This window comes from Canis lupus, chromosome 20 (genome assembly GCF_048164855.1).
Source record: "Canis lupus baileyi chromosome 20, mCanLup2.hap1, whole genome shotgun sequence".
NCBI lineage: Eukaryota > Metazoa > Chordata > Mammalia > Carnivora > Canidae > Canis > Canis lupus.
The window spans coordinates 54,505,528-54,530,752 of record NC_132857.1 but is presented as its reverse complement, the minus strand read 5'-3'; the positions used below and the strand labels follow the sequence as shown (position 1 = coordinate 54,530,752).

The 25,225-nt window shown below is 39.4% G+C and overlaps 1 long non-coding RNA gene across 2 annotated transcripts in view; it reads left to right on the top strand.

Moving 5' to 3' along the window:
* The first annotated feature begins 4,698 nt into the window (after positions 1 to 4,698).
* Positions 4,699 to 25,225, top strand: part of LOC140612138 (uncharacterized) — a 40,727-nt gene continuing 20,200 nt past the window's right edge. For both annotated transcript variants that reach the window (XR_012013453.1, XR_012013454.1), the window contains exon 1: positions 4,699 to 4,949. This is a non-coding gene — a long non-coding RNA (uncharacterized lncRNA). The remainder of the gene's footprint in view (positions 4,950 to 25,225) is intronic.

Sequence of the window (25,225 nt, the reverse complement as noted above, 5' to 3'; positions counted from 1 at the left end):
AATATCTATAATTCATTATCGCAATGTAACATCCTGCTCCTCCCCACAATATCAGGCTGAGAGGACCTAAATGTTTCCAGAAATGTGGCTGGCTTATTAAGCTGACTTTTAAAAAATCAAATATAACTGTTAGAATATAAACGTTATTTTGGCTAGAAATTCTAAATGTCTCCTATAAGTATATAACATTGTAAAATAAGTTAAATTCTTCTTGATTCAAGCAATGAAGAAAATAATCTCTGGCCTACATGTTGCTTTAATTCAAGTGTGTGTGCACGTGTGTGTGTGTTTTAATAGACTTCAAGCTGTATTTAGCATTATTCCCACATTGCCGACGGAATATTTGTGCTTCATTATTTGTAGGGAAAAACATATTATATCCAGTGGGCTGAAATGGGGAATAATAAGCAGTAAAACCATGCTGAATAGAGTCCAGTATTCAACTTCGATATTCTGAATATTCTCTGGCTTAAAGAAAAAGAATATGGATCAAATGTAGGCACATTTTTTCCCCTAATATATATGTGTATATGTCTATGTAAGTGTGTGTTAATATCAATGTGTGTATATACTGTTTTGTTTTTTGTTTGTTTGTTTGTTTGTTTTCTGGAGCAGCCTACCTCTATCGTACTAGAGGCTCAAACCTTATACTTCTTTTGAAATGACTGAGCAAAAACGAGGCTGATTTATAAACCTGCCAATATCCTGGCATCCTAGAGTGTGATGCTTTTCTAATCTGGAGATTGATGACCTTTCAAAGTGATTCTATACACCATGCCTGGTTCAATTTTTGTTTCAGAAAATAAAGAACCTAGTTATTTTTTTTTCCTGATACTGCTTTTCAATCTTTTTATGGGATTCCTATATTGATTTGCATTTTCAAATGTTTTTCCATCTGAATCTCCTGCCATTCTGAATGATTCCAAAGGCCTTATTAAGATGGAAACCTCTGTGAAGTTTGAAGAAATTACTTTTTATTTACAAATTTCAAACAAAGCATTACTATAATGAACAGTCAAGTCCTAATAGTGCATTTGTACATTAATCTTTAATACTTTTATAGGCAACTTAGAGCTTAAAAAAAAATTTAAAAAAAGACCACATACTCCAAGTCAGAGCGTATTGTCTCAAGTCTGGAGACCTCCTTCATCCAGATACCAGTCCAGACCCGCCTTCCTCTCTATTCCTTGCTTGCTCTCTTCTCCTTGGTTTAGCATCCAGTGATATTGAGGAGGAGGGGCAAGGATGGGGTGACTGGGGGTGGGAGAGGAAGAGACAGTTAGTTGGCCAACAATCATTTATTGGATGCCTGTTCTGTGATAGACACTACTCTGGATCCTGGAGATGCAGCAGTGAATGAAAGAGACAATCCCTGCTTTCCAGCAGCGGACTTCTTCTCCTCTTAACCAGAATAGTGGGGGCAAGATGCAGGAGATCAGTAGCACGAAAACTTTGTTGCTCCTAATCTCATTTTAATTTTGAGTGGAAGATGATACTTAGCATTTCTTGCATGTCTCTACTCTGAGGCAGATTTCTAGAGGCTTTCCCTATATGTAATAACTGAACACATTCAACATAAAAATTGTAACTGAGCTAAAAAAATCAGTCCATCTCTTTGAGGGACTCTCTTCTCTCCAGTAATAGTGGTGGCAGTGTGCTCACGTTACCTTAAAAGTTTCTCTTGTCTTCTTGTTCATTCTGGAAAAACCAAGCTTTTGCCTTGTGTCTTCCAAGAAATTCATGGAATCTACTCCTTACCTCATACAACATGTCTTCTAAAAATATAAATGAATGAATACGTGTTTAACATTTAGTGTTACCATGAAAGTTAGTGAGGTTTGGTTTTAATGTCAAGAATATAAAATTCAAGGCTTTAATAAAAGTTCCACGTATATGTATCCTTATTTTTTTCAGCATGTAATTGAATGCCATGGGGTATGGTAGTGGAGACTTCTGATAACAAATTTAGTTTGAGTGGATTATTTCAAACAGCTTAAATATGCAAAAATAATTTTTCTACTAATCATATGTACAGTAGTTATTTTTACAAAGGACAGCATGATGGCTTTTATTAACAGTCTCTATCCATGAAAGAATGTCTACGTATCTTACCAGTAAAAGATCATCACATTTATTGTGGATGTTTCAACTTAAGGCATGTTGGGACCAAAGAAAGAAATGTAATTTATAAATAGAATTGAAATTAGAACATGTTTTCTTTCTGAATTTCTAGAAATTGTTTTTGGTAATTGACGACTGTCTTAGTCCATTCAGGCTGCCATTAACAAGACCCTGCAAGCATTTATTTCTCACAGTTCTAAAGGCTGAGAAGTCTAAGATCAAACACCAGTATGGTTCCTTCTGCTGAGGACCCTTTTCCTGTTTCATGGCTTGTGCCTTCTCTTGCCATCCTCACACGGTAGGAGGGGCAAGGGATCTCTGTAGTTTCTCTTTTACAAGGGTACCAATCCCGTTCCTGAGGGCTTTATCCTCAGGTGCTAGTGACCTCGGCACCTCCCAAAGATTCTACCTCTTAATACCATCATGTTGGGTACTAGGATTTCAACATAAGAATTGGGGGGGGGGGGCGGGTACAAACATTCAGAGCATGTCAGCAGCTATATTGCTTAACCAGTAGACAGTCATTTCTTTGTAGTAGATAAGGTGGGATCCTGCATGGAATCTGAGAATGGGCTAAGGTGATATCTTACCATTTCCTCTGACTGGATGATTGTCTACCCTCCCAGTCATGACCCTGATATTGGGAGTAATAGGAAAGTAATCCAAGGATAATGACAGCATAAGGGTCTCTTTTGGCTTTTGGTGAAATAAATTCACCATTCTAATCTTACAACAGAACCATCAGATGATAAAACAGATGTTAGGCAATAATGTCATTTTTGTAACGTTTTAAATTGGATGCTAACGTGAGGTTCATTTCAATGGGGAATTCATGTCATGTTGCAGATCTTTTGAAAAAAGGCATTATAACTCAATTCCTACAGATGCTCATTAAAAGTATTTTGAAATTAGAGCATTATATGATTGTGAGATCCTTGGGCTCCCTGCAGACTTGCATTGAAATTGTGGTATCTTTATTACTCTGTGTTTATTGTATGTGAATGTTTTCTAGCAGAGCTTGAACTTCATGCTCACACTGAAATGTTTACACTTAAGCAGGAAGATTTGTTGGCAGTGTAAAACCACACTAAAAGGAGTGGTACCATTATTTTAAAAATGAGCTTTTACAGTATAAGGACCAAAACGTGAAGTGACTTCTACCCGAGGCAAACCTTTGGAGGTCTATGAACCATCTTGATACATTTATGTGTAGACAGCAAACTCCCAATAAAGCTTGCTGAGCCATTGACAGTATGTGGGGCACTTTGCACCTAATAGTGTTCAGTAGTGTTCCATCAGCGATCTTCTCCCCAGTCAACTCCCCAAAAGACAAGCATATGAAACAGTCCTTCTCATAAAACATTTATAATCCAGGTGAAAAGTTCCAAAAAACCAATAATTTAAGAATATATTTTAAGTTAATTGGCCATCAAAGGAAGATAATATAGGACACATGGATTTCAATCTCTGAGACACGAGAGGGTGTAATTCATTTAGTCTTGGGTAAGTGGCCATCACTGAACAAAATGAAATGGATAAGGTTAAAAACAAAGCTAATGAAAAACCTCCTCATTTTTTGGCTTCTTTGTGTCAAGTCCTGAGGCAGTTACTTCACAAGCATTTCATTAAATCTTTATAAGAATTCAAATAAGCACAGTTATCCTATTTTATAGATGATGATACTGAGGGTTGGAGAAGTAATTGTTGAATATCAAACATCTAGAAGGTAGCAGAGCTGCAATTTGATTTAATGTCTGTTTCAAATTAATATACTCTGCTGTTTTTCTAGAGTGTAATGAGATGTTTGTTTATTGAGACTTAAAACGTTTACAATTGGGGTGGCGGAGGAGCTACAAATTGCTAGAGTTAGGGATTCTTGCCAATCAATGAACACCCTATGAGTTAGAATCATAAGTCATCTTTGTAAGCTCTCTGAGGCCCAGAAAAATAACTATTTTTTGAGAGTTTTGTTTTAGTATTACAGGCAGATCTTTGAGCATTCAGGTAATGATGTAGGTGATTGACTAAGGAGTTATGAGGGCTACAAAGAGGAAGTAGAGGCAATAATAGAGACATTTCTGCCTTTCTGTTAGACTATGACTTTGACAAGGAGAGTTTTTAAAAAAACATGTTTGATGGAATACTATTCATTGAGGACAAATCTTGCCAGTCCAAGGTACTAAAAGAATCCAATGTATCTTTAAATTTTCCATGTATAAAACATTAGGTTGGGAGGCATGGAAAGTAAAAAAGAGAAATTTAAATGCATTTAGGATAATTCTGGAAAGATAAGTACTACTTTGACCATGTGTGTATCTTTTGCTATAACTGGTTGAGTCAATAAAATTCTCAAAAAAATTAGTCATTGTCCAAGTGTAGTTTTAGAACTTTTAAAAGAAGGGGTGTGGAAGAAGGCCTAAAGTATACTTATTTTTGGCACAAAATGCTTCTAGGTGGTTAGTATTATTGATTGCAATGGAGTTCCCATCTTCAGAATACCAATAATGGAATTCCTAGAGGAAGACAAAGGCTAGGATTCCAATCTCTTAGACACGTGAGCTCTAGTAGTGGCTGAGGAAAGTGGTCATTATTCTTTGCATGATTGTGGTTGCTGAGAATCAAAGTTCATTCCAAGCTAGTCTGTCCCAAGTTGACATACTGAACTTGGGAGGTTTTAGAGAAAAAAAGAAAGAAGCTGGGAAAATGCTGGAGGCATTTCAGCTTTTATTGAATGATAGACTAATCACATGCAAATTTGTATTTAAAAAAAAATCACAAACTTGAGGACTCCTCATAATAAGATTGCAGTCCTATTCCTTTTGAATGATGTAAGTATATTTCCACTTAAAATAATAATAATCTGTTCCCAACAGCCTCTTTCATATATTAACCTCTATCAATGTTACCTTTGAATAGTTCTACAACCTCCCATGGTGCAAATGTCTCTGTTTAACTAACACTCTTTATTTTATTACATTCAAAATGTACTTGTGAAAATGAAAGTGCTTTGTATTGCTATTATAGCTCCAACAATGTGATTATTTAGCACTTTTCAGAGACTGATTTCCTCGTTAGTATTTATACAGCCCCATGTACCTGCTATGAGCATTAGAAAGGTGCAAACAGCATTGGAAGGTTGGAATTTTTTAGCATGTTTTAGAGCAAGAATGACAAGGCCTAACAGAGGAGAACAAAAAGTAACGTTTCTAAAAAGTGACATTTTTAGGCTCTTATTGACAAACCCTCTGAACATATGTGAAACATTATCAAAATAATCACCCACTACCTCTGAAAACCAAATTTTGGTTGAAGAAGTCAAGGCAAAAAAAAAAAAAAAAAAAAAGAAGAAGAAGAAGAAGTAGTAGTAGTAGTAGTAGTAGTAGTAGTCAAGGCCCATCCATTCTGAAGGCTCAGTGTTGCCTGATGTTTTAGCAGAATATCCAAATGCTCATAGAACACCAAACATAAATGTGTTTAGATGAGGACAGATTTCCTAGGTACTAGCCATGGATCCATCCTTAAAAATTTCCAGCTCCAAAGCTTGTGAGTTTATTTCAAACTTAAATATTTCCTAAAAGAAGAAATTGCTTCCCAACTGAGTTACCACTATAGAAATTTCTGCCTTAGATTTTCCTGGAAAGCTGAATCAAAGGTAACCAAGAATGACCTGGCTATAGTAGTGTCTACAACCTGGGATCCTTGATCAAAACCTGATGAAACTGTATGGGTTCACATTTCCAACTTTCTCTGTATTTAGAGAGCAAGGCAGGCTGAAAAGTCCCTCTGTGGAATGCATTTTGCACCCCATTTGCCATATATATTTTCTAGCCTGGAGAACATGACGTGAGGCCCTGCTGGCACTTGACCCAGTGGTAATTTGAGACCAGCAGAGTATTTTGGTGGTTCCTTGTGAAGGCCTACCTTCACAAGGAGAACTACAATCTCTGGCATCATGATTCCGAGCTTTTCTTGCTGTTTGACTCTGAAATACAGTCAGAGAATGGTTAACAAACTATAATGCATCAATGTAATGGAATATTCCACAGTCTTTATCAATCGTAACTAGGAAGAAAGTGGAGAAACTTACCACTCTATAAAATAATTGAAAAATCACATTACAAATTGACACAAAAACCATGGTGTAATACCTTTCTAAGTATGTATAGGAACTGAAAAGTAATAGGCAAAATTAAGAATAGAGGTAAAGTTGGTTAATTTGGGGATTTTTTCTCTTTTTTTTGCAAAGAGTTATTTATGATAGTTTCATTTTTTTCCTTCAATATGTAATTTTTATACAAACAACCCAAGTTGCTTGGTGTAACTTGAGGAACCTCAAAAAAGATGAGTTTCTAAAATGTGTGTGCCTGAGAACAGCATTGCAGCTAAGATATTTGTAGGTAAGATATTGGGTAAAACTCATAGAGTTAACTTGGTTTCAAGTGATTACCTTTTACGTACATTGCTGTAATCAACCATTTTTAAGGAAGAGAACTGAATTAAGTAATACCTTCCTTCCTGAACCATCATAATGATCTTCCTTTCCCTGAAGAAAAGTAGCCAGATACCTTTACTATGGGAATTTAAGCATAACAAGGGAGCACTGGAAAATACTATTAACATTTGCCGGCAGCTGGCAAATGAATAAATTGGCTATATTCTGTGGCCTTTCTGAAAGTATTTTCTCCAAAGAAAAGTTAGATGGACTACAATTAAGTTAAAACCTTAGTATAGGATTTCAGGATTGGAAGTGACCTTAGAGATCACCTGTTCAAGTAGTTTTACAAATTCTAGAATCCCAGTGGAACCCCAAAATAGGACCCAGCTATAAGAAGAGCTACTCTTTTTGAAGCATGGGAGCTATTCCAACTCCGCTCCATCAGATTGACTATTGAGACTGTCTCTGACCTCCTATGTAATCCTGGTACTTCTAGGTCCTGACATGGGATGACAATGGCCTGAGCTCCATTTCTAGATGGAAATCCGGTTCTCCTGACACCCATCCAATGGTCTATTAAACCAATGGTTTTCAGACCTCTGGAAGATCCCTAGAACACAGCAAATTGGTCTCTGCGGCTGACAGAGGAAAGCAGGACTGGAAGAGGGAGATGGGGCAAGGATCAGCTCCTTTATCCCATCTGACCAGAGCAACTCCACTTTTACCTTTTTAAATAATGAGATTAATTTTAATATTCTTCTGTGGAAATGTATTCCATTGCCAAAAAAGAAAAGAGGAAGGAAGAGAGGGAGGAAGGCAGGCTCACATAGGACTATTTTTCTTTATATTCCCTTTTCTAAATAGTCTAATCTTAAAGTGCCTCTATCTTTTTATCTCCTATTTCAGGGCTGAAGATGGAGAAATACACACATACACACAAAAGCATTTTAGAAAAAAATCACAAAGCAATGGAAGCTGGGTGGTGAAGCAAAATTCCTGACTAGAAAGTGGATGCTTAGCAACCAGGACCACATGTTTCTGGCCTGGCCACATGGATTGATTTTCTTTTTTAAAACTCTGATAATAGCTGGAGACTCTCCTGTGGTCTGGATCAGTGATTCCCTGTGTCTTTGTGAGGTTATTTTGTTTGACAGGCAATAGTCCACTTGCCTTGACTTCACTTCTAGGTAGGGAGGGCATTTTGGATCACTTGCCAAGTGGACCACAAGCTGTGGGTAGCTGTTCTGAAAGGCAGAAGTCCATAACCAACAGCTTTCTTAAATGGAGAAAGATGGGCTGCTGATGGGCAGAAAAGACTCTGACTCCATAGTTCAAAGATATGGTGAAAAGAATTAGATGTTGAAGGTGATTTATGGGAAGAGGGGGGAAAGTGAGGTGTTCAGCTACGAGATGCAGAGGAAGGCATGCCTGTACCGCTCTAATGGGAAAGCAATGTTTTATGTGTTTAGACTCCACTCCAAATAAAATCATTGGTGATTTTCCTAAGATCAGAGAGCTGACATCTTACTGTATTTGGGAAACCAACACCATGAAAACAATAGTGATACCACAGCTCACATGTATGTGTTACTCCCATTGACCTCTAAGGAGTATGATGAAAGTTATTATTTTTTTTTCAGATCTGTAAATTTGGAGAATCTAATTCAGTAGAAGAATTTAAAAAGTGTTATAGTAAACACTAGTAAAGTAGAGAAGTTTGGTTAGGTTTGCGGATAGTATATCATGCCAATGAAAATTCCTTGTGTGTTTGTGACTGTCTTGCATGTTTGTTTATATGTTTGATGACTTGACTGTTCATCTGACTTAGCAGAGGAAATCTTGCACCCTTTTAGACTTCATAAGGGTTTAAACATACTAAGGAATCCCCCAAAATGGCCATTCTATCATTCAAAGCCATCCAGAGAATAGGCTTTATTTTGACCAGCTTTTGAGTGGTTGGAGACCGCATGGAAGGTGGTTCGGAAATGAAATTTCTCCATTTCCTATCTCCCTGTTTCCCTTTTTGCCAGGCAGTCTTCTCTAGCCCCACATTTATCAGGACCTATGCTCTTTCCCTCTCCTGGGGTGTTCTGGGGGGCATCTCCCTGGATTAGGAGCAGTTTTGCTTCCCATGGTGCCTAGGGAGCTCCACTTCCTCCTGCATTGTGCAAAGTTGTTGCCCTTCAGTCATTTGGCTTCTTGGCTCGCTTTGTGTGTGGGGGTGTGTTTTTCCTGTTTTCTAACTTGCATTTTGTTTGGTGGGGTGGGAATATCTTTGTCCAGATGGTCCCCATCCCAGGACATTTTGCAGAGTATCTGTGAGCCAGAAACCACCGGGGATTTTTTTTCTTTTGACTCAAGAAGGTCCCTCAGTTTGCTTCATGTTGCCAATTCTTCTTGTAAATCTCAAGGCATGTTCCTTTTGCAAAACAACTCTCTGAAAACACACACACATGCACGCACACAAATAGTTTTATTGGTTAAAAAATTAGTCTGTGGTAAATTCTTGCTAAAAAGTGGTAAATTTTCTCTCTTCAAAGAGGCTGGCAAACTTTCCCCTTTCATGACTTTGCATTTTAAGCAAAATCCTTGACCCCCTAAAATGCTCTTAGAGCACATGCCCTGTGTGGACACCCTACAGAAGCTGATCCCCAAGACACAATGTCTAACCACCTCCTATCATCTCCTCCCAGAACAAACCTGAATCCTTTTGAAACAAATCACGTGGAATAATCCAGATTGCAAATGAAAGCCCTACGGTCCATTGGAGGCAGCGTAATTTGTGTTTATTATGCTCTTTCAAGTGATGGCTGTATTCCCCTTTGTCTCGTTTTCTTGTTGCACAGTAGACATCTGCTCATGCCTGAAATGCCTTAGAAGAACTTGATCCCTTTGGGCTTGGAGAGGTAAGGGTGGAACAGGGGCAGCTTCATCTAAATAGTGCTTGAAAACCTTAGTCAGATAACCTTTTGCAGAACAATCTTCTCCCCTTCTTGAGCATAGCACACCCTCCTCCCCATTGTCTTCCAGTATGCAAGATCCATCTATGTAAAGGATGTTGTGTTGGATGACTACTCCTGATGAGGGTTTTTAAACGCTTTAACATGTGGCATCATTGTTATAGCTGTCATTGCTGTCTTGGAATTTATTCTCAGCTCTGACAAAGGCTTTTAGCCATGTGTCAGGCAGCACGTCAGCAGAAATTGCCAACAGGCACAATTTATACTCAGCCTTTTGGGGCTGAAGGAGTACTGCCTCAGGCTGCTTGAGATCTGAAAGAGGCTAGAACCACATGCTGGCTGTCTATGACCTACGTCTGCCCTTAGTCAGGAAAATAATTTTATTTGTAGGATTACAGACATTTTCAAGGGTGTATTCCTAAACTGCTTTCCCTGATGGAGGATAAGAAAGTGGCCTGGCTCTCTCATCCCATTGTCCTATTCCTCTCTGTATTTGCGCTTACCTTTCCCCCCAGAATACAATGGCATTAAGGAAAAAGTCAATCCCATTCTAGTAGCCCAACTCTAACCTAAAGTGGGACAGAATTGCTAATGTTTGTCTATTGGGATGTTTATTATTGTAAGATAGTTTGTAAATAGGGAAGTGGATTAAGAAACATGGTGCATCTCATTCAGTGCATTGGTTCTTCTTCAATGGAATACTCCACACGTATGAAACAGATTCTTCATTCCATGTTAATAAAAATTTGGTAAGCAAAACAAGTTATCAAACTAAATGTTCATTAACGGATGAATGGATTAATAAAACATGGCAAGTCTGTACAATGGAATATTATTTGGCCAAAAATGGAATAAAGTACTGATATCGATACTTGCTATGATATGGATGAGCCTTGAAAACATTGTGTTAATTGAAAGAAGACAAACACAAAAAGTCACATACTACTATTATTCCATTTATATGAAATGCCCATAAAAGACAAATACACAGAGACACAAACTAGTGATTTCCAGGGCCTAGGCGAAGGAGGGAATTGGGAGTGAGTGCTAATGGATATTAAGTTTTGTTTTGGAGTGGTGAAAATTTTCTGCAATTGGATGGCTGCAAACTCTAAATATACAAAACAAAACAAAACAAAAAACTATATTGTGCACCTTAAAATTATATTGTATACTATGTAAATTATATCTCAATAAAGCTGTTATTTTAACAAAGTCTAAAAGTACAAAAAAAAGAAAAACAAGTTACCTAACTCCATGCACTTATAATCTTATTTTTGTAAAAAAAGTGATATATATTAATATATTTATTTAAACCTATATATTAACAAAAAAGAATTAAGTATATTATACACACACACACATATATATACATATGTGTATACATATTTACCAAAATGATACAGTTACCACTATGGATGAAATTATAAGAATTTTGCATTTTCCAATTCTTTGTATTTAGCATATTTTTTCTACTTAGAAAATTATGCTGGTTAGTTTTATAAAACTTTGAAGATGAATGTCACTATAAATGTGAGAAAGATGGGATAAATGATGGCTGCTTTAGACATGATGGCTGCTATTTAGGCATGTTTTAAAATGCTTATCTTTTTCTTTTTTTTTCTTTTTTTAAGATTTTTAATTTATTTATTCATGAGAGACACATAGAGGCAGAGACACAGGCAGAGGGAGGAGCAGGCTTTATGCAGGGAGCCTGATGCAGGACTCCATCCCTGGACTGAGGTCACGCCCTGAGCCAAAGGCAGACACTCAACCGCTGAGCCACCCAGGTGTCCCAGTTTCTTTTTCTTAAAGCAGCACTGTGGGCCTAGAAATGGAGCACCAAATGGGAGTCTTAAAATATGGTATTATGTACCAGAAAGGTTAATTTCTCATTCCTCTACTTCATTTCCTCCCACTTAGAAAATAATATCACATTAATCTATTCTTTTAACTTTTTTTTTTTTTTTTTCTGAAAGAGAGAAAGGGAGGGAGAGAGAGAGCAAGATCTTGAGTGGGGGAGGAGCAGAGAGAGAAAGAGAGAGAACTTTAAGCAGTCTCCACACCCAACTCTGGGCTTAAATCTCATGATGCTGCGATCATGGCCTGAGCTGAAATCAAGAGTTGGATGCTTAACTGTGCCACGGAGGCACCCCTAGTATCCCATTAAGCATATTGTTTTGAGTTTATGACAGATAACATGGGATAGAAAGTAATTTAACATTTATCGAGTGCACTTGGTTGCCAGGAACTCTGAAAGAGCACCACACTCTCAATTACATGAACAAATGTTCTCTGTGCCTGGAGTTAGGTACATTCAAGACTTTCGTTCCAGTCTATCAGAGAGAACTTAGTCAAATAGTCATACCTAGCTGCAAGAGAGGCAGCAAAGCAGTTTCTAACTGGCTGGTCTAGGGCCTCTCAAGAGTTATGATAGTTTAGAAGAAAGGAAGAATGGATTTTGGGAGAAACTAGCAGAGTTCCATACCAGTTATTTGGAGAGAATATCTTTCAAATGTAGCAAAACTACATGTATTCATGAAGCAAAATATCTTGAGCCAAAGAATAACTCTGAATTACTATGGGAGGAAGTATAATTATTGGAGCTCTTTAGATTATGTAAACAACCCTTTGATTTGATGGTGGGTGGATATTCATCTGCTCACAGGCAGGTTACTAAAGTTAATGACCCATAGAACTCATTTTGAGCCACATGATCATTAGTGCGCTTGGTTCTTTGTTCTTTTTTATTTTAAACAACTCGTGTTCTTGTTTACCTTTGAATCTAATTTTTGCCAAGTTGTGTCATATCAGGGTGGCTTTTCTATACAAAAAACTTATATTAACTAAAGTCCAGTTATAATTCCTGTATTAGTTATGCTAGTTGTTGTAACGAATAAATTCTCAAATTTCAGTAACTGAATGGGATAAAACTTATTTCTTGTTCAAGCAATAGTGTAATATGAATGTTCAAATAAGCAGCTTTCAATGTGGTGAGCTAGGGACCCAGGATCCTTCCTTCTTTTGACTCTACTACCAACTTTTAGATTTCTGTAGCCTTAACTTCTAGCTGGTGAATGAGGAGAAAAAGAACCTGAAGGATAGAATGGAAAGTTTTTATGTCCCTGGCCTGGAAGTGGACTATAAAACTTTCACCTACTGCCCATTGGCCAGACAATAGCCACATGACCACACCTAACCAAAGGGAGCCTGGGAAATGTGGTCCAGTTGCAGTCTTACTTAGGAAGAAAGAAAAGAGAGTTGGGGAACAATTAACCAGTTTCTGTCACAACTCTTTATCTCAAAGGAGATAAAGTCTCAACTCCTTATCAAGGACTACAAGGTCATTTATGATTTGTTCCTGTTTACCTCTGGAACTGCATCTTGTTTCTTGAACTCTATTCCATTTCAAGTCATTAAATCATAGAGATCCTGAGGTGTTGATAGTTCAGGTAATAATATTGTTTGCCAGTAGAACAGTAACTAGCAATTATTCAAATCTTTTGATCTTCTTATCTTTAGTCTCCTGAGACCAACTAGCTTTTATCAACACTTTTCCCACCAAAAAAAAAAAAAAGAATAAAAGGATTACGGGCACTACTGCTTAACTACTTGATGTTCTGTGGGATAAGTTGGGGGGGCTTTTTGTTTGTTTTACTTTTTGTTTTTGTTTTTTGCATCTAATAAATCTTAAAGACTAGGAGAGAAGGAGTTTCCTCTTACACATCTCAGATAATTTGTTAGTTTTCTGAAGGGCTTTCTGATCTTTATTCTCTCATTCTTCCGGATGGAGGATTGTTTAACTGAAGTTACCTAAGATACCGGTTCCCAAATGTAGATGTATTTAAGAATCACTTGGGCAGTTTGTAGAAAAGATGATTTCAAGGCCCCATCAGAGAATCTGATTCAACAAGACTGGTATGGCATCAAAGAGTACATATTTTTATGGTTCTATGGTAATGGTCCATGGACTGTGATCTGAGAAATATTAAACTAGGAGATTAGAAAGTATAGAGGAGTGGACAAGAACACCACTCAGACAAATTTATTCAGCTCTATAACTGAATAGTGTTGCAATCTGGGGCAAGTTTCTTAAACTCTGTTAGTGGCTGGGTGGGGACCAATGAAATGTTATTAGAAGCTCCTGTTAATGGTCCATTTGCTTTGTTTCTAGAGGCCCCTTCCTGCCTCTTCAGTAGTCTTACGCCACACTGTAGCTGGATTCCCATTCTTGCCAGCTACAGTATGTTTCTCAAGAAGGGGTAATGCCCTCATATATGAGGCCTAAGAAATTGGCTTTCAGAACCAGGAGAGAGTTTAGGCTCAGAGAAGGAAGGAGTCAGGGGCCTAGTCATTTTCTTAAGTTTTCCCTTTTAAACCCAAGTCCTTAGCTACTTACAGATAGGGAGATGCCGGTGTCATAGCTGCTAAAAATTCAACACAATCTTGGACTGCACTAAAGAGAGGTTAAAATTCATATAAATAATGGGGAAGGTTCTATTCTATTCTGTGGTGGCCACAGCCTATCTGGAATTGTGTTCCCTCATGGAAACTCACTCCCCACCTAACCAAGAGCTTTGACAATCTGGAGCACATTCAGAGGTGAGTGAACAAAATGGCATGAGGTCTGGAACTGTGTCCCATGAGAGGACATTCAGTCAAATTGGGAAGTTTAATTTTGCCAGAGAGAAGACTTGGCGGTAGTTCAGGGTGATGGTTCAAGAAGGACACAATGATTAATTAAAAATTTGCCAGGAGACAAAAAAATGTAAGAAGATCTAGATTTATTATTTGATGCCTTTTAGAGTAGAATGAGGACAGAGGTGGGAGACAGATCAGGGTTAAAATGTTTCCAAGCCCAGACATATCCTGTTGTGGAAAAAGTAGAGGCTGGTGACCAGTTCCAGAGGTGGTTGTGAGCCATCTTTCTCTTTTAGGACATATAGGATTTCCACCTACCATGACTCCACCACTGCCAGCTAGGGCCTTGTCCAGAGGACTGAGAATGCTGCAGTTCAGTAGACAGAAGAAGAGTAGGAAAAGCATCAAGAAAACCAGTTCTCTAGTAGATCTTGGCCTTTTCAGTAAAACCCACCTCATGGGGAGAGTGGCAAAGCATAACATGGGTCTAAGGTAGATCCTGACTTGCTTATCTGGCCATTTAGCCACAAGGAAACAGGACAACAGACAGCAAGATGGCCAGGTTCCTAGGGAGATCCAGCTCAACTCATGTTATATCGAATGGCAGAGGCCAGAGCAAGGTCACCAAATCAGCTCAGGTCTTAACTACCCAAAGGCATAGAAGCTGGTGGCATGTTTTATATTTTATATTTATACGTATATAATTTTATATTTTTAATGCACCGTGGTTTTGTCAGCAACCTGAAATCTGCCCAATAATATTAGTGCCCCTTTTTCTTGGTTTGTGAGTGGGGGTGGGTAGGGAGGGCTTAGGATCTTTCCATTCCCTGCTGAAATATTCATTCTATGTGGAATGGGGTAATTTCTAAAAGGACATCTATGATGTGCTGGTTTGGTCTTTGGGCCCCAGAGAGAACCTGTGGCTTTTTTCAACAACGTTGGCTGAACCAGGATGGAGGAGAGCTGAACTGTGGGTGATCTCGCTGTCATACTGGGCTACAGAGCCAGAAGGAAAGGAGGCAGGGAGACCAACCGCAGCTGGCTTTAGGTGCATGCTCTTGTCTTCAGGGAGTTGGTCCTGCAGTGTCTCTAGGTCTGTAATAAACTTTCTGTCTCTCATTTCTTGTGACCGCAGTTGAGGTTATCCGTTCTGAATGCCAGAAACAAACAGGCTGTTAGAGTTTTCAGAGATGATAGATCATCTTCTTTTAGCCTCTGCAGCTTTACAGATCACAAAATTGAGTCCCAGGAAGGTCAAGGAACTTGTCAAAGGTCAGAGAGCTGGTTACTGGAAAAGCTCAGACTGTAGTGTATATTGTACAACACAGAGGTTAAGACTGATGAAGAACACGGTTTCTGGAGACAGCCAGCCTGTATTCAAGTTGCCAGTGACAGCTCTTCCCCAAATAAGAAACTTAAGAAAGTTCATTAACTCCTCCATTCCTCGGTTTCGTCATATGTGACTGAGGGTAATAGTGGCACCCACTTCATAGGTTGTCATGAAGCTTAAATCAGGTAAATCATATAAAAGACCTTTAGGGCAATACCTGACATTCAGTAAAACTTGATGAGGTAACCTATTACCATTAATTTGAGATCACAGTCCTTTCACTCTGGACACAGGATTTGATTTAGTCCATGGTAAATGGTGATTCCTTCTGTGTAAAAACATGTCATGACTCTTAAACTGTGTTCAGCCTCTCCACTGACCACAACCTAGACCCGGCCCCTTATCGCTCACCTGGATTACTGCAGGAGCTCCCTCCTTGGTCTTCCTGTCTCCTTTCCCATTTTTTGTTCTAATCATTAATTGTTGCCTAACAAACTGCACTGAAACGTTTGCTCAGTTTTGTGAGTTCAGGAATTCAGAATTGCTCAGCCCGATGGCTTGTCTCTACTCCTTGCATTGTCACCTGGGGCCGTTTGACTGAAGCCAGAGGGTCTTCTTTCAAGATGGTTCACTCACAAGGCTGGTAAGTTGACGCTGGCTCTTGGCTCTGAGCTTATCCAGGGCTCTCTCATCTGGGGGCCTCACTTCCCCTCCAACGGTCCTTTCCTTGAGGCTTTCCACAGCATGGTGCCTGGGTTGCACGAATGAGTGTTCCAAGACACCAGAGGTAGAAGCTGCCAGTTTCCGAATGCCTTGGTCCTGACAACTGGCAAAGCATCACTTTCATTACATTCTATTAGTCCAAACAATTACAGAGCCAGCCCAGTTTCAAGGAGGGGAAAGATAGATCCTACCCTTCAGTGAGAGGAGTGTCAAAAATTTGTAACTGTCTTTTATATTCCATGTCCTTCTATAACCAATTATCTTCAGAATATCACAAGCCAACATTAAAAAATATAAATCAAATCAAAGCCCATTGCTTTACAACTCTTATAGGTCTATCCACCACACTCAGATGGTACGTACCAGACCCTTGGTTGACTTTCTAACCTCATTTCCTTTTCCAATTGTATTCTCTGACACTCTACCTAACACAGTACTGTGTTTTCTACACCCTTGCCCTGTATGATTTTTCTTTATGCACTTATCATTACCTGACATATTTTATTTTTATTGATTTGTCTAACTCAGCCCCTAGAGTATGAATCCATGAGGGCAGAGGCTTTAGTCAATGAGCTATTGCCATTGCATGGAACAGTGTCAATAGCAGTGCTCCATCAATATTTGTTGAATTAATGAATGGTACATTGTGTATTGTTTTCTTTGACGTAAGAAGATAAAAAAAAAAAAAAAAAAACACTTCTGTTTTTGTGTACTTGACTTTCTGCCATACTTTCCCTCTCTCCCTGGAGAGAGAATAGCCTTGGTGTCAGTTGAGTTTATTTACCCATGCAACATGAGGAAGGAAAGCAAGTTGAAAGACAAAAGGCTGGGGATCCCTGGGTGGCTTAGCGGTTTAACGCCTGCCTTCAGCCCAGGGTGTGATCCTGGAGACCTAGGATCGAGTCCCATGTCGGGCTCCCTGCATGGAGCCTGCTTCTCCCTCTGCCTGTGTCTCTGCCTCTGCGCCCCCCCCCCCCGCCTCTCTCTCTCTCTCTGTGTCTCTCATGAATAAATAAAAAATTAAAAAAAAAATAAGACACAAGGCTTTTGGCAGGGGAAAAGACTGAAAATCAGTTGGCTAATATTAATTACAAGTCTCACTATTGACTCACGTATTTAGCCACATATATGTACTAAGAAAGAAATGATACAATCTGTGCTCTCAAAGAGTTTAGAATTAGGGCAATGTGTTGTGATGATGACTCAAGGTGGCAGAAAGTCTAAATGAAGTTATCAATGGCAGTGAAATTAGACAAACTTGGACACCTTTCTCTAGGCATGTGATCTAATATCCACTTGCTTAACTTCTTTGAACCTTGAGGTTTTTTCATCTGTGAAGTATAAATACTAATATTCTCTAGACATCTCTGTGAGAATGAAATGTGTCACTCTATTTGTGGTAGGATTAAAATACATCTGCAAATTCTTTGTTACTCCTGTTGAGAGGTAGGGTTCTATGTACCCTACCCTTGAATTTGGATGGATTGTGTTTGCTTGGGCCAAAAGAGTATAGCAGAAGTGATGCTATGTGACCTCCAGAGCGAGGTCATAAATGGCCAGAATTCCCACCTAAGAAGTCTGACTACTACCCTGATGGCATCATACTACGTGGCCATATGTAGGCCTTCTGGCTAAGCCTAGTTGTTGCCCCCCTCCCAATGTGGGCAACAGCTATGTGAGTGAAGAAGTCATCCTAGTGTGGATCCTCCAGCTACTCCAGCCCTCAGTTACGGAGTCCTTCCCCACCAGGAAGTCACTTGGGCCAAGGCCCCATATAAGATGAACAGAGAAGAACTATCCCACTATGTGCTTTCCCAGTCCACATAGCTTTCATGAGCCTAATAAATGATGGCAGTTGTTTCAGGTCACTATGCTTGGGGGATGGTTTGTTACTCAGTGGTAGATAACTGGAACAGAATGGAGACCACCTTACATAGTCCTTTCTATAACATAGGTAATCTAAGTATGTCCATCTCCCCCTTTCCTTCTAAATTCAGTAGGATGTTAGTGAAGGGGGACATGCCTGTGGACTCTGTGGAGTGATGGGTTTTGACTTGGATTTTATAGGTAGGACAATATTTCAATAGGGAGATGAAAGGGTGTCATAGAAAGACATTCCAGGCAGGGAATGTAGGTGGGAGGAAGCGTGATTATGGCCAGAGACTTAGAGTAAGTCTTCAGATGACTCACTGTTAGAAGTATGTAGTGGTCAGCTCCAGCTCCTCAGACATAAGATAAAACTGCTCAGAAGGAGGCTTCCTCACTGGCTACCTCCTTTATGCCAAGAAGTGAAATGCAGTGATGAGACCCTCCCCCCAGGGCCCTGCTGCCCTCTAGGCCTAGTAGACATCAGAGGGATGCTGGGGTCCTTGGTCCTCATGCTGTCCCTTTGTCTCTGACTTGGTGAATTCTCTGTGCCTGCTTCTCTCTGCTCTCTTCTCTGGTCTAAATCTCAGGCTTTCTTCTTACACCACTTGCTTCATCTTCATTCTCTTTGCTGACCGCTTGAGACTCCTCCCTCTCTCCAACGGCCCAACATTTCTTCCATCTATTTCCTCTGTAGATGTAGAAATAAAGATGCAGTTTTGCCACTTTTCATACTTCAATGAAACATGGACATCTTTTAATAAGGGGGTGTCTCTGAGTGTTTGTATTTATCATTCATGCTTATCTATTTTTTCAGGAGGAGAATTTATATTTAAAGTTTATTAAACAACAGCCTTTTCAAGAGTGAGGACCATGACTTTTAGGTAAATTATGGATCATATTTGGACAGCTCTCAAGTGTACCTACACTAAATAAATAATGAGGTACTGCGGAAGAATATTCAATTCTTAGTGTACGGGAAATCCTTTTCATTTCCATGGGGCAGCAGAATGGCTAGGAGTACTGCCACCACCATGTTTTGCTAGAATCTGAGAGTGGTATTGAGTACCCCAACCTTTTCCCCCTTCTCTGCTAAGGTGGAATCAAGAGTCTGAGATCTCCTTTGGAACAGACCTCAGCACAACCTGAGGGCAGAATTTTTTATCATAGCCTGATTAGTATTATTAGTCATTTTACTAGATCAATTTCAAGGCTCTCCTCGGCTCACATGGACAAAATTTTCATACTTTATTTTCCCAACCTGATGATTTCTATCTAGAAATAGGACAGAAAGATTTTTCTTGGTGTGTCGAATCATTAAAATCTCAGTCACCGGGCTGCCCCTCAGGAACTTTTTTAAATAAAGATTTTATTGTTAAGTAGTCTCCACCCCCAACATGGGGCTTGAAGCTACAACTCTGAGATCAAGAGTTGCATGCTTTACCAACTGAGCCAAGCAGGTGCCCCCAAATCTCAGTAACCCTTATGTTCTAAGAATAGACTAACGTGTGCCACCGGACAGCCAACTCTGTTTTTTAAAAATAATGCTTCTCTAAACTCAGTTGTTACTTCCTCTACCCTTGGATAAATCTTGGCTAAGCTCAGACTTTATCTTCTTATTGTCCGATAATAAAATGTCTTTAGTCATTTTAATTAGAAAAAAAATTACAAACAGACCAAAAAACTAGATTCAGTTCTTTTTCTTAGTCCTAATTTAGAGTAATGATCAAATGTAAGAACTTCACTCAAAGGTAAAACTTTAGGCCTATGCAAGTAGAAAGCTAGTAGTGGGCAAGCAGTGTCGGTAAGAGGTACCAGAATGACTTCTTTTACATTTCTCCAAGTTACATTCTTTCCCCTTCTTCCCCAGCTCGCTGACCATGGTTTTTGACCTTCTTCCCCACAATGTCAGCTTGAAGTTGGGGGATGACTGTGATAGACAAAAGTCATAGAGGGAGGATGACTAGAATATTCTCAGCTAGTGTTTGAGCCTTGTGAGGTACTTTGGGGTTTTTGGAGCAGTCTCCGTCAACAACGAATGCATCACTGAGGATCTTTTGCCTGCTGTGTTCCCTCACAAGTGAGGTACATTCTGTCTGGTTGTCTATGTTACCTTCCTCAGCTGTAGGCATCTGGTGATCTATCTGCAGCACATTGAGGTCTGAAGGGTCTTCATGTTAGTTCTCTATTGCCATGAAATAAACTACTAAAAATTTAGTGGCTTAAAACAAAGTAAATTTATTATCTCACAATTTCTGTAGATGAAAAGTCTAGGCATAGCCTAATTGAGTTTATCCCTCAGGGTCTCACTAGGCTGAAATCGAGGGGTTGGCTAGAGTGGTGATCTCAAATGCTGCTGGAGGTCCTCTTCCAATTGCACACAGTTCTTGTTAACATTTATTTCCTTGTATCTCTAGAACTCGTGGAGGCTGCATCCTCCAGGCCAGCAGGAGAATGTCTCTCTGACACTTAGTCGTCTTTTAAAGGCTCATCTACTTAGATCAGGATAACTCAGGAACCTCTCTCCTTTGATCAACTCAGAGGATTAGTAGCCTAATCATGGCAGTGATATCCTATCATATTCCTGGGTCTTGCTCAGTGGAGGCGATTACACAAGGAGAGGGGATCAGATAGGAGTGGACACAAGAGAGTGGAATCTTGAAGGCTTAGAATTCTGTGCATGATATCTCTTGGGAGGAGTCTGCAATTCCTCCACCCCCTCCATCATCTTTCCTGTGGCCCATGTCTGCGATTCCCTTTCTGTAGGAATACAGTTACTTTCCAGCTACCACTCTCAACTCTTCTTCTACAGGCCAAGTAGGCAGCTCTGGCCCATTCTATTTCTCACGTATGGTCCAGTTTCCATCCACTATGTCACTCATTGTCCAGGAGACCTCTAACAAGCTCATCCAGTTATCGCCTTGAAGTCTCTCTCACTAGTACTGAGGTGAGGGTAGAAATTTCCAACCTTCCATTCTCCCAGCCTTATCAAATGATTTCTTTATATGCTCATGAGCGGCTGAGGAGACAAGGTCACAGAACAATTTAATAACTCATTTTAAAATCCTGCTTAGGTTGTTTGGCATCTCATTTTGAAAATTAGGAATAATTGGTACCTCTCTAGTAGGCTTAGTTAAAATTAAGACCAAAAGACTTCCGTAACATTCTGGTATTTGGAGCTTATTATTGCTCACTTTTATTGGGTTCTTAATATGCTTCATCTTCCACTAAGTACATCAAAAAAGGGAAAACTGAGGCCTAGAGGCTAAATTACTTGTTCAGGACCATATAACTGATAAATAGTAGAGTTGCAATTTGAAGCTAGGTCTGATCCTATAGCCCACGTCTTAACCATTGTCTGTACAGACTTCCTAATATTCTTCTTCCCAACTTCGAATCCCTGAATAAAAACACATGGGTACATTGGGTCAAGTTGCCTAATGCTAATTAGACTGCTGAACTTATTATCATGTGGATTCTATCTCTACCTTTTTGTGTTATATGGTTATGAACCTGTGTCTTGATAACTGCTGTTACAGTTAGGGCTGCTGCTTTCCTTCTGCTCTGGGTAAAACATCCCCAATGTTCTGATCAATTCATTTCAAACAATTGCAGATCTGGCCCTTTGTCAACTACCAGAGCAAAGAAGGCTTACCAAATTCAGAGTCTGAGAATACAGTTCGGTCAATAGGCATAGACAACCAAGCGAGTACCTTGTTTACATCTCGGGCAATATCTTTCAAGTATCTGGATTTATGTGGCAGTCCTGGAGTGGGTCACAAGTGGAAATTTTGGGAAATTCCATCCCATGCATGAAGAACTAATTGTGTTCTGTTGATTTGTTTGTATTCCCTCTGTCACAACTAAAGAGACCACAATTGGATGTGGATATTTATTGAATATATTTCATAACTGCCTTTTTCTAAGCGTCTGGTTGCCTTATGTTGATACAGAACACTCACCACCTTGCTACTCAGCTGTTTTTTGGTCACAGGCAGAGTCAACCACCAAAGAGGGCCAAACCTCAGGACCGCGGGAGACTCAGCCATTCTCTGTGCTGAAAAATGTGTTTTAGTAACAATAAGCCCCCTTCAGGCATTTTTAGTAGGCCAGCTCTCCTTGGCTTGGGCCAGAGTGGCAGAAAGCAGAATGATTGCATTTCGTGTGGAAGGATTTCTGAAGTAGCTTTCACCCAGTGGGGATGGAAAGTTTGGGAATGGTACCAGAATAAGAATAAAGACCGAATGTGCAGGCGGGAAGGCAGACGTTAATAGATTGCTGGTTGTTCAGCAGGATGCTGAGTGCTGTTTCTGAGCTAGAGTTTTGAAATCTTTAGGTCTATATCAAAGATGTGTTGTTCTTGATTAGCCATATAAACTACTTCTTTTGTAGCTTATTCATAGTGAAAAGTTAATCTCAGGCTGCCTGCCATTGTTATCAAATGGAATATGCTCAGAGAATGGAAATTAATTTCAATAGTTGACCAAATAAAACCCAATTAAGAAGATAAATTTGCTCCGAGGAAAACATGTGCCATACATTCCAGAACAATGCAGAAATGACTTACTTTGGGTGGTTTGGCTTTATTCCTATGTTGCCTTCTCCATATTTCTGTTCCCTAATTAGGGAAACAGAGGAGACCAAAGGGGAGAATGCCTTTCCTTATGTTAAGCTTGAAAAGGTCATTGCAGGCCCATGAATTTAAGTCCACGGAGAGAGCAAAGTGTTGGAGAAACTCTGAGCTTGGATGGGATTTTGTGGTTAGGTGTGATGCAACCAGGAATGAGTGTTAGAAGTTATGTTCTCCAGATGGCTTCATCGTGTCTCAGACCAGGCCAGAGATATCATGCAATTCCCTTGAGCTGCTCGTGTTAAATATGTCTGGGATAGAAAACACAACTGAGTAAGAAACTGTGGAGGAAGAGCCAAGTTCTGGGAAATTCCTTTTCATGCAGCTGGTCTCAGACCTTTGTGGAGGATTTCAGTGGGCTCCCTGGAACAGGATTCCTGGGGAGGGAATGATTGTCCTTATTAAATAGAAGTCCTTATTGGTACACTATTGACAAAAGAAAGAGAAGGAATCTCTCCTATTTGGGGAATCTACAATGTATCCTGAATTTAGTTCATAGATGATTAAATGAGATAAGTTATGAAGTAGTTTTTATTCCATTTTATTTCCGTCTGTCAGCCTGTCTGTCTATTCATCTGCATACAAAGAGAGGGGATTAATTTGTCCTTAGGAGCACCTGATTCTAGGAGTATTTAGCCTTTCCCTTTCATGAGTCTTGTTTCAGTCTGCAACTACAGAATGAGGAAATTGAGCCAAGCAGAGGTAAAAGCGAACTATCCAGGAAATGAGTGGAAAGATTCAAAATGAAGCAAATCTTTCAAGTCCCATGGTCTCTCTAATACTGCATCATTGTAATAATGTCTTTATAAAAGTAATAATTAATATATATTTAGTACTTATAGCCTTAACTCTCAAAACTTTTCATCTTATTTCCATAATAAATAAGGTGGGTATAAACGACCTGAGGAGAAATTGAGTGATTTCCCTAAAATCCTCCAGAAATTTGAGATCAGAATCAGAACCAGAGCTGAGGGACCCAGTGATTATTTCACGGAATTGTACTTCAGTTCTTACTTTACTTGGGAAATCTGAAGATTAGCTACCCAAGTTGTTAGAGTCCTGCGTGGCAATTTCTTATCTCAGCTCTTACTTAAGCTAGTGCAATGCTGTCTTGGAGTGACCTGGGGAGCATTTACTGGACTAGCTTGTCCTTTTTAAATTTTTTTTTTTTTTCCCATAAGAGCTGTGTATTCCCCATTGCAGAGCTTCATTCTAGTCATCATGTTACGTGGACAGAGGACAGATTTCTGGTCAGAACTGTTGTATCCTGCTGTGTAGACCGTAGACTGTACTCACAGACTCTGATGCATATAGTACCTCTGGGGTTGTACAGAACGGCAGCTGTGCTGTTCTGATCGTAAGCTGCCAAGAAAGACCAGTAGTTGGGGTGTTGGGAGGACATTTTCCTCCTTAGGTCTCCATACCATAGATTGATCCTTGTCTAATACATCCGTCAATCCCTTAAACCCCCAGGCTCTCCTCAGATTCAGAATTATTCTGGGCAGTGGACAGAGGTGCCTTACCTTGTTGAAAACACTAAGACACTTTAGTCCTTTGGATAAAAGAGGGACCTTCCAGCACAACACCCCATGTTGGTCTAGTGACAGTAATGATCGTCTGTCAGCCTGTCTGTCTGTCTAGTCATCTGCATACAAAGAGAGGGGATTAATTTGTCCTTAGGAGCACCTGATTGTAAGAGTGTTTAGCCTTTCCCTTTCATGAGTCTTGTTTCAGTCTGCAACTACATTTGTTTATGTTCAAGTCTCTTGAATAAACATTGGAAAAACTTTTATGGGCCTGCTCACACTGATTTGTTGATGTAAAATGGTGTAAAATCGTGAGGGACCTTTGGAATTTGTGAAGGGCAGCATTTGCATTTCCAGGAAATTTGAAAATAGGTAGGGCAAAAGAAAAGGATTTTGTGCCCAAATTCCTCCTCTATACTTAGCTTTTCTCTCATTTAATTTCTAAGCAATAACAGCAGGGATGGCTGGCGACTTTGTATGTTTAGATTAAAAACACTATCGCATGCTAATAATCACTGTTGTTTGATGCAGCAGATTAAGCTGTATTATCATTAAGGATTAATCTTTGCAGGCTTTGAAGTTTATGAAATAGATAATTTTCTCTTCTAGAAAATATTTTTTTTTTCTTCTAGAAAATATTGAGAATAAAACACTCTGGCTCTCTAAGCTTAAAAAATTCTTAGCCTGGTCAGAAGTGACAATTTATCTGTAATCAAAAGGCAATAATTGTGCCTTGAGTCAGTGGCCGCATTTGTGCTTTTGTGAATAAGAAACAGATTTAATTGATTAAGAACTGAATGTAAGTATATATTCTCTCATGATAGCTTTTCCAGAGCTTTCTGCTGCCCAGGGTTCCAAAAGATGAGCGCATCACTATTTGTTTGCAGGAGATGTAAGAATTGATCTTATATTCTTAAACCTAAACTGTTGGAGAGACAGACAGACTACACTTCCCTGTCCCTCTTCTGGAATTCCATCTCTTATAACATCCTC